The following is a 7,980-nucleotide window of genomic DNA, read 5'->3' on the forward strand; positions in this document are numbered from 1 at the left end:
CGAAATGCCCCTTAATGGTTTTCCAATGGCCTCTCATAATGCCCTAGTAAGGGCTTGGACGTGCGCGGTTGAGCTCTTGCGACTAACCCTAAAAGACTGTTGGCTACAAGGCAGACACGCCTTACCTCGGTGGCAAATCCCGCTGCTTCATTCCTAACAAGTGTTGGCCTGCAAGCCCCAAGTTTGAGGAAAAGGACAAGCACTGTGCGCATGCTCCGAGCCGCTCTACTCTTTATTCGATGCATGGTCCATAGTCAGCATCGACAAGGAAGCCAGAGAAGCGGCTCCGGGGCTGACTCCTTAGTTCGTTGTCAGTCATTCCATTTCAACAGCCCCTTTTCCCAGCCTTTTTAAAAAAGATATTCACAGACCCGTTACTGTCTGAGCACCACAAGCAGCCAACTTCTCAGAGAAAAGGGTTCTGCGTTTTCTATTTTTACACAAAACCGGCTGATTTGTCTTAGGCTATTACTGTCTATTACTGTTGGAAGTCTCGGGGAAAGGTGGGAAGCGGCGGATTCTGGCAATCTGCCTAAAGAGAAATCAATGAAACAAATTAATCCTTCGCAGGCTGCAATGACACAGTAATCCATCATTCAGGACTGCTTTTATACACCAAATCAGAGAGCAGAGGGAAAAGCCCAGGGGAGCATCACAGACAACAACTTACACCAACACTGGGAAAATACAGAGGGATCCGTTTATTTAAAGAGGATGGATTTCACTTGATTGCCTGTTTCACCCTATAAAGATTTTTTTCCCTCCCTGACTGGTGATAAACCAATGGGTGAATGACTGTATTTTCTGAGCCATGCTCCATCAACACCCCAGATCCTGCGTGCGTCTCCAGAATCTGAACAGACTCAACGCCACCTGAGGCCTAGAACAGCTGTTGTTTCGATGCCACATCCACAGGATGGCACCCTTCTGCACCACATTAATCAACCCGGAGTAACGGCCCCACCCCCATCTCTATTCACAGGCACTGACACGGGTTAGATGAGAATCCCAAGTCCACAAATAAGTGTGCACTGAGAAAGGTGGGAACTGTCACCCTTTAGTTATGCCTGACTGTCAAAGGGCGGTAAAGATGAAGATCACTATTCCAGATTAACAGAGGGGTGGTCTGTAGGCCTACTCAAAAGGAATTCAATGGGGCTTTATTCCCAGGGCTACAATCCTGTATGGATTAAACTGGCAGTAAAGCCCACCAGACTCAACAGGACTTACTTCTGAATAGATGCCTATAGGATTGCTCTCGAATTTCAGACCACTGTTACTCTCTGCTTAACAAATTTAGCACCACAACAGAAAGAGGGATGAGGAAGGTCCATAGTTCAGTGGTAGAGCAGAAGGTCCCCAATTCAATCCCTGGCAACCCCAGATAGGGCTGCCAGAGACCGGTCTCTGAAACCCCGGAGAGCCGCTGCCAGTCAGTGTAGACAGTACTGAGCAAGATGGCTTGACTCTATATCAAGCAACTTCCGATGTCCTCTATGGCATCTCTTAACAGCGAGTTCAAAGGCTGATCTTATCGCACGGGACCTTCCTGAGAGTCCCCCCCCCGCCCCGTTCTTCGACATCCCTGCTGCAACGCAGGAGCACAAACACCCTTCCCTTTCAAAGCGTTCCCCGCTTCCCCGCTTACAACCGGCTCCGTTTCAAACGGCCAGCCCATTCACTGGGGCGGCGGCGAGGCTCGGGCTTCCCAAAGCGTCGCAAAAGCAACCCCGAGTCCTCTAGCACCTTCCCAAATGCAGGCGGTGGCGGCCACGGCAACACCATCAATCAGCTCCTTAGTCTTGAAGGTGAGACTGGACGCCTGGTTGTTGTTTCTTTTTAACTCAACAGCCTCGTACGCTGCAAAGCCAGTTGAGATTCACCTTTAAAAATGCTTTCCTAGTGTGTTTGAAAGCAGCAACCCCTTCAGCTGCAGGAGCAACCAGGGCCACCCCCTCTGAAAGGGCTTCTAAGCCGTCGGTGGCTTGTTGATGTTGTACACTCCTCGCCTAACAAGCAACGAAGGACTGATGCATCCATCACTCAGGGGAATACCAGAGTTGAGCTACAAGAGAGGGAAAGCAATCCGTACAGGCGGGGCCTCACGCAGGCAAGGGCTGAAGCGTACCTTCCAGTGGCAACTGAGGGTTGCCAAAGTGATCCCTGTTGTATTTTGTAACAGGCAGGATTGGCTCCTTCCTGGAGCAGAAAAGCACTGGAGGCGTAGGGCCTTCTCTAGTGGGGGGGTCCAATCCTGCTGGTTCTGAAGAAGGCAGGTAGGGGATGAGATCTGGGAGAGTCAGCTGCAGAGTTCCGCAGCTCTTTCCCAGAGGAAAGTCTGCAGTAGTTAGTGTTGAATCTTCCCATACCTGCACCCACAAATCAGATTCATTCATTCAAACCACTGGGAGTTTGTTTTGATATTAACTTCAGGGGCAATGTGTCCTGCCCTCCAACCTGAGGGCTGAATTTGTATTGAGGATCCTTTTTTTCAGCTCTAGGACTCAAGTTCTGATGATGATGTCTGATCATATGCACAGTGCATTTCTCTCACTACTTGAGCAACAGTAGACACCACACCACTGGAATGGGATTACAGAACCGAGGATCTATTTTCCAGGCAGCCTTGAGCCCAGCAAAGGCTCCTTTCTTTTGATACAACATTAGCATCCTTCATAGGACCCACTATCTGGATCCAGAAGCCCCTGGGGTTTTTTGTAGTGCAAAGCAAACTTATTTACTAATGAAATAAGTGGGAGGTGTCAAGTCCTGTAATTATATTATTTACATAAGTTCTGGCAATAGTGTAGTGACAAATTCAGAAGTGCAAGGTCCCTTCATGATAGTCTCAGCTCTGACACCTTCCATCCTTTTTTTTTTTTTTGCTGCTGGGTTGAGAATGAGATCCTTGCTAATGCCTTCTCCCACAACAACAGACCTCTCTTGGAGCCAATCAGCATGAAAGGGGAGAATGTTAGCTAGTCTTCTCAGTGGCTGACTCACCTTCTTTCACTCTGATTGCTCCCATCAGCAGGAAAGGACAAGGAAGCATGGTAGAACACTCTTCTTAGTGGCTAACACACTCCCCTTTCTTGCTGATTGGCTCATAGGATACTGGAGACACAGAGACTCTGCTGGGATCCTGCTCCCCAAAAGGTAAAGGATCTAAGATCCCTGAGATCCTGGAAGACTATATCGCTGCCTGCTGGACTAGACCAAGGACTTATCTCATATTCCACAATAGCCAACCAAATGCCTATGGAAAACCCACAAGCAAGATATGGGAACAATAGCTGTTTCCCACTGTTGTTCCCTGGCAATTCAGTGGTATAGTGCCTCTGACACTGGAAATAACATCATGACAAGTAGCCACAGAGAACCTTGAAATCCATGAAATTGTCTAATCCATTTTTAAAGCTATCTAAATAGGTGGCTATTTACTGTATTTTTCAGGAGCAAGTTTAAATATGCACTGTGTGAAAACAGACATCCTTTTTTCTGTCCTGTATCTTTCAACATTCAGCTTAATCACATGGTCCTGGGTTCTCATATTTGTTGTTGTTGTTATGTGCCTTCAGGTCAATTATGACTTATGGCGACCCTATGAATCAGTGACCTCCAAGAGCATCTGTCATTGGCATGCTCCACGAGCTAGAGGGAGCCCCAGCTGACAAAGCGTCAAGGCCCCAGCTGACAAAGCGTCAAGGCCCCAGCTGACAAAGCGTCAAGGCCCCAGCTGACAAAGCGTCAAGGCGAGTTAAGCAGCAGAGTGAAAAGAGGGTAAGTAGCTCCCATTTATTCCATTATTTAATTGAATTAAAACAGCTCAGAGAAATAAGCAATAAGGGCAGCCTAAGGTCACCCTGAGCTAGGAGTCAAATCCTGAAAGAACCTATATCTTAGGAGACAGATCCTAGGAGAAGGAAGCCTATAGAAAGCTAGTGTTCAACACCACCCTAGCAGGAAAGCTTCAGGGGACACTGTAAATAAGGCTAAATTCCAGTCGGAGAGAAGGGGAAAAAGGAAACTCCACCGATACATACAGGGAGAGAGTCAGCTCAGTCCTTGCTAAAAAGGGCAGCTTCAGCCTTCCTGAAACACAACCACAAACTCTGTTTCCCTAGGTTAAAGAAAGGTCAGGCTGTTCTAGGTGGGAAAACAACAAACACAAAAGACTTGCCTGGACGTCGCAGCCCCTTGCTGAGATTAAAAGCAGCCAAACGCTTAAACAGCCCCGCCCCTCGCTCAGGAAGGAAGCCTGCCTTCCTGCCTTCAAAAGAAGGAAGCCTGAGATAATACTAAAGAGTTAAGCCCCAGCTGATAGTTGAGCCATCAGCCTCAAGTAACACATCATTGGCTGGCAGCAGTAGCTGGGAGGAACCAGCCACACATATAAAGTCAGAGCACCTAGCGAGGGAGCCTGCTCCACGAGCTAGAGGAAGCCCCAGCTGACGAAGCGTCAAGGCGAGTTAAGCAGCAGAGCGAGTTCTGCAGCAGGGCGAGGCCAGGGCCCCCCACTCTGCCCTTCTGTTCCCTGACCTCAACTAAACCACAGTCTCCAACCTATTGACATAATAAACCTCAAACAAAACTATGCAGGTAAGAAGCCAGCAGGCGTGTGGGGGCTTTCCAGTGTTTTGCACAGCCTGCAGCATGTACGACTATCTGCCTGTTGGACAGCAGTCGTGGGTGTGCTCTCGGTGCAATGAGCTCCTGGCTCTCCGGGAACGACTTCATTTCCTTGAGGCCAAGGTGGCAGACCTGGAAAAGCTGAGAGAGGCAGAGAGGTGTGTGGAGGAGGCCTTCAGGGACGTTATAGCTGTGTCCCACTCCAGCGATGATAGCTCTCCTGCTATCATGGAGAACGATGGTCTCGGGGAAGGAGAGCATCCAGCTGAGGAAGAGGGAAACGATCCCTTAGAAGGGACCCATTCCTTGGGGGATGAGCAGCTATTCTCTCGTGCCGAGGATATATCTCCAGGGGGTGGAGGGATCCTTGTAGTGGGTGATTCGATCATTAGGAACATAGACAGTGGGGTGTGTGATGGGCGTGTAGACCGCAAGGTGTTTTGCCTGCCTGGTGCGAAGGTTGCGGATATCGCCCGTCGTTTAGATAGTTTGGTAGACAGTGCTGGGGAGGAGTCAGTGGTCATGGTGCACGTTGGCACCAACGACATGGGGAAATGCAGCCGTGAGGTCCTGGAAGCAAAATTTAGGTTGCTAGGTAGGATGCTGAAAGCCAGGACCTCCAAGGTGGCTTTCTCTGAAATGCTACCAGTTCCACGCGCAGGACCAGCCAGACAGGCACAGCTTTGCAGTCTCAATGCGTGGATGAGACGATGGTGTCGGGTGGAAGGGTTTAGATTTGTTAGGCACTGGGGAACATTTTGGGACAAGCCGGGCCTGTACAAAAGGGACGGGCTCCACTTGAACCAGAATGGAACCAGACTGCTGGCACTTAAAATTAAAAAGGTGGCAGAGCAGCTTTTAAACTGACTGAGGGGGGAAACCCGACAGGAGCTGAGAAAGGTCCGGTTCGGAATAAACCTCCCCCCTGGGATAAAAACCAAAGAAATGATGAAATTTTAAAAGGGGTAGGCCTAGAAATAGGCATTGTGAGAGCAGGGGCACAGCATATAAATTCAGAAGAACAAAATTACCACAGGCCAAACCACAAGTGCCAAAGACACTTGAAGAGAGACACTGCTTACAAGTGCCTGTACGCTAATGCTAGGAGCCTCTGAACCAAGATGGGAGAACTGGAGTGCTTGGTCTTAGAGGAGAGCATTGATATAGTGAGCATAACGGAGACCTGGTGGAATGGAGAAAACCAGTGGGATACGGTTATCCCTGGATATAAACTATATCGGAAGGACAGGGAAGGACGTATTGGTGGCGGAGTCGCTCTATACGTGAAAGAAGGCATTGAATCCAGCAAGCTCGAAACCCCAAAAGAGGCAGACTCCTCCACAGAATCGTTGTGGGTGGTGATACCATGCCCCAGGAGGGACTTAATACTGGGAACGATCTATCGTCCCCCTGAGCAAAATGCTCAGGGAGACCTTGAGATGAGATATGAAATTGAGGAAGCATCCAAACTAGGAAATGTGGTAGTGATGGGTGACTTCAACTACCCGGACATAGACTGGCCGCATATGTGTTCCAGTCATGACAAAGAAGCAAAGTTTCTAGATATTCTAAATGACTATTCCCTAGACCAGTTGGTCATGGAACCAACCAGAGGGACGGCAACCCTGGACTTAATCCTCAGTGGGGACCGGGACCTGGTGCGAGATGTAAGTGTTGTTGAACCGATTGGGAGCAGTGACCACAGTGCTATTAAATTAAACATACATGTAAATGGCCAATTGCCAAGAAAATCCAACACGGTCACATTTGACTTCAAAAGAGGAAACTTCACAAAAATGAGGGGATTGGTAAAAAGAAAGCTGAAAAACAAAGTCCAGAGGGTCACATCACTCGAAAATGCTTGGAAGTTGTTTAAAAACACTATATTAGAAGCTCAACTGGAGTGCATACCGCAGATCAGAAAAGGTACCGCCAGGGCCAAGAAGATGCCAGCATAGTTAATGAGCAAAGTCAAGGAAGCTCTTAGAGGCAAAAAGTCTTCCTTCAGAAAATGGAAGTCTTGTCCGAATGAAGAAAATAAAAAAGAACACAAACTCTGGCAAAAGAAATGCAAGAAGACAATAAGGGATGCTAAAAAAGAATTTGAGGAGCACATTGCTAAGAACATGAAAACCAACAACAAAAAATTCTATAAATACATTCAAAGCAGGAGACCATCTAGGGAGGCGATTGGACCCTTGGATGATAAGGGAGTCAAAGGTGTACTAAAGAACGATAAGGAGATTGCAGAGAAGCTAAATGAATTCTTTGCATCTGTCTTCACAGTGGAAGATATAGGGCAGATCCCTGAACCTGAACTAACATTTGCAGGAAGGGATTCTGAGGAACTGAGACAAATAGTGGTAACGAGAGAGGAAGTTCTAGGCTTAATGGACAATATAAAAACTGACAAATCACCGGGCCCGGATGGCATCCACCCGAGAGTTCTCAAAGAACTCAAATGTGAAATTGCTGATCTGCTAACTAAAATATGTAACTTGTCCCTCGGGTCCTCCTCCGTGCCTGAGGACTGGAAAGTAGCAAATGTAACACCAATATTCAAAAAGGGATCCAGAGGGAATCCCGGAAATTACAGGCCAGTTAGCTTAACTTCTGTCCCTGGAAAACTGGTAGAAAGTATTATTAAAGCTAGATTAACTAAGCACATAGAAGAACAAGCCTTGCTGAAGCAGAGCCAGCATGGCTTCTACAAGGGAAAGTCCTGTCTCAGTAACCTACTAGAATTCTTTGAGAGTGTCAACAAGCATATAGATAGAGGTGATCCAGTGGACATAGTGTACTTAGACTTTCAAAAAGCGTTTGACAAGGTACCTCACCAATGACTTCTGAGGAAGCTTAGCAGTCATGGAATAAGAGGAGAGGTCCTCTTGCGGATAAGGAATGGGTTAAGAAGCAGAAAGCAGAGAGTAGGAATAAACAGACAGTTCTCCCAATGGAGGGCTGTAGAAAGTGGAGTCCCTCAAGGATCGGTATTGGGACCTGTACTTTTCAACTTGTTCATTAATGACCTAGAATTAGGAGTGAGCAGTGAAGTGGCCAAGTTTGCTGACGACACTAAATTGTTCAGGGTTGTTAAAACAAAAAGGGATTGTGAAGAGCTCCAAAAAGATCTCTCCAAACGGAGTGAATGGGCAGAAAAATGGCAAATGCAATTCAATATAAACAAGTGTAAAATTATGCATATTGGAGCAAAAAATCTTAATTTCACATATACGCTCATGGGGTCTGAACTGGCGGTGACCGACCAGGAGAGAGACCTCAGGGTTGTAGTTGACAGCACGATGAAAATGTCGACCCAGTGTGCAGCAGCTGTGAAAAAGGCAAATTCCA

This window comes from Rhineura floridana, chromosome 1 (assembly GCF_030035675.1).
Source record: "Rhineura floridana isolate rRhiFlo1 chromosome 1, rRhiFlo1.hap2, whole genome shotgun sequence".
NCBI classification, from domain to species: domain Eukaryota; kingdom Metazoa; phylum Chordata; class Lepidosauria; order Squamata; family Rhineuridae; genus Rhineura; species Rhineura floridana.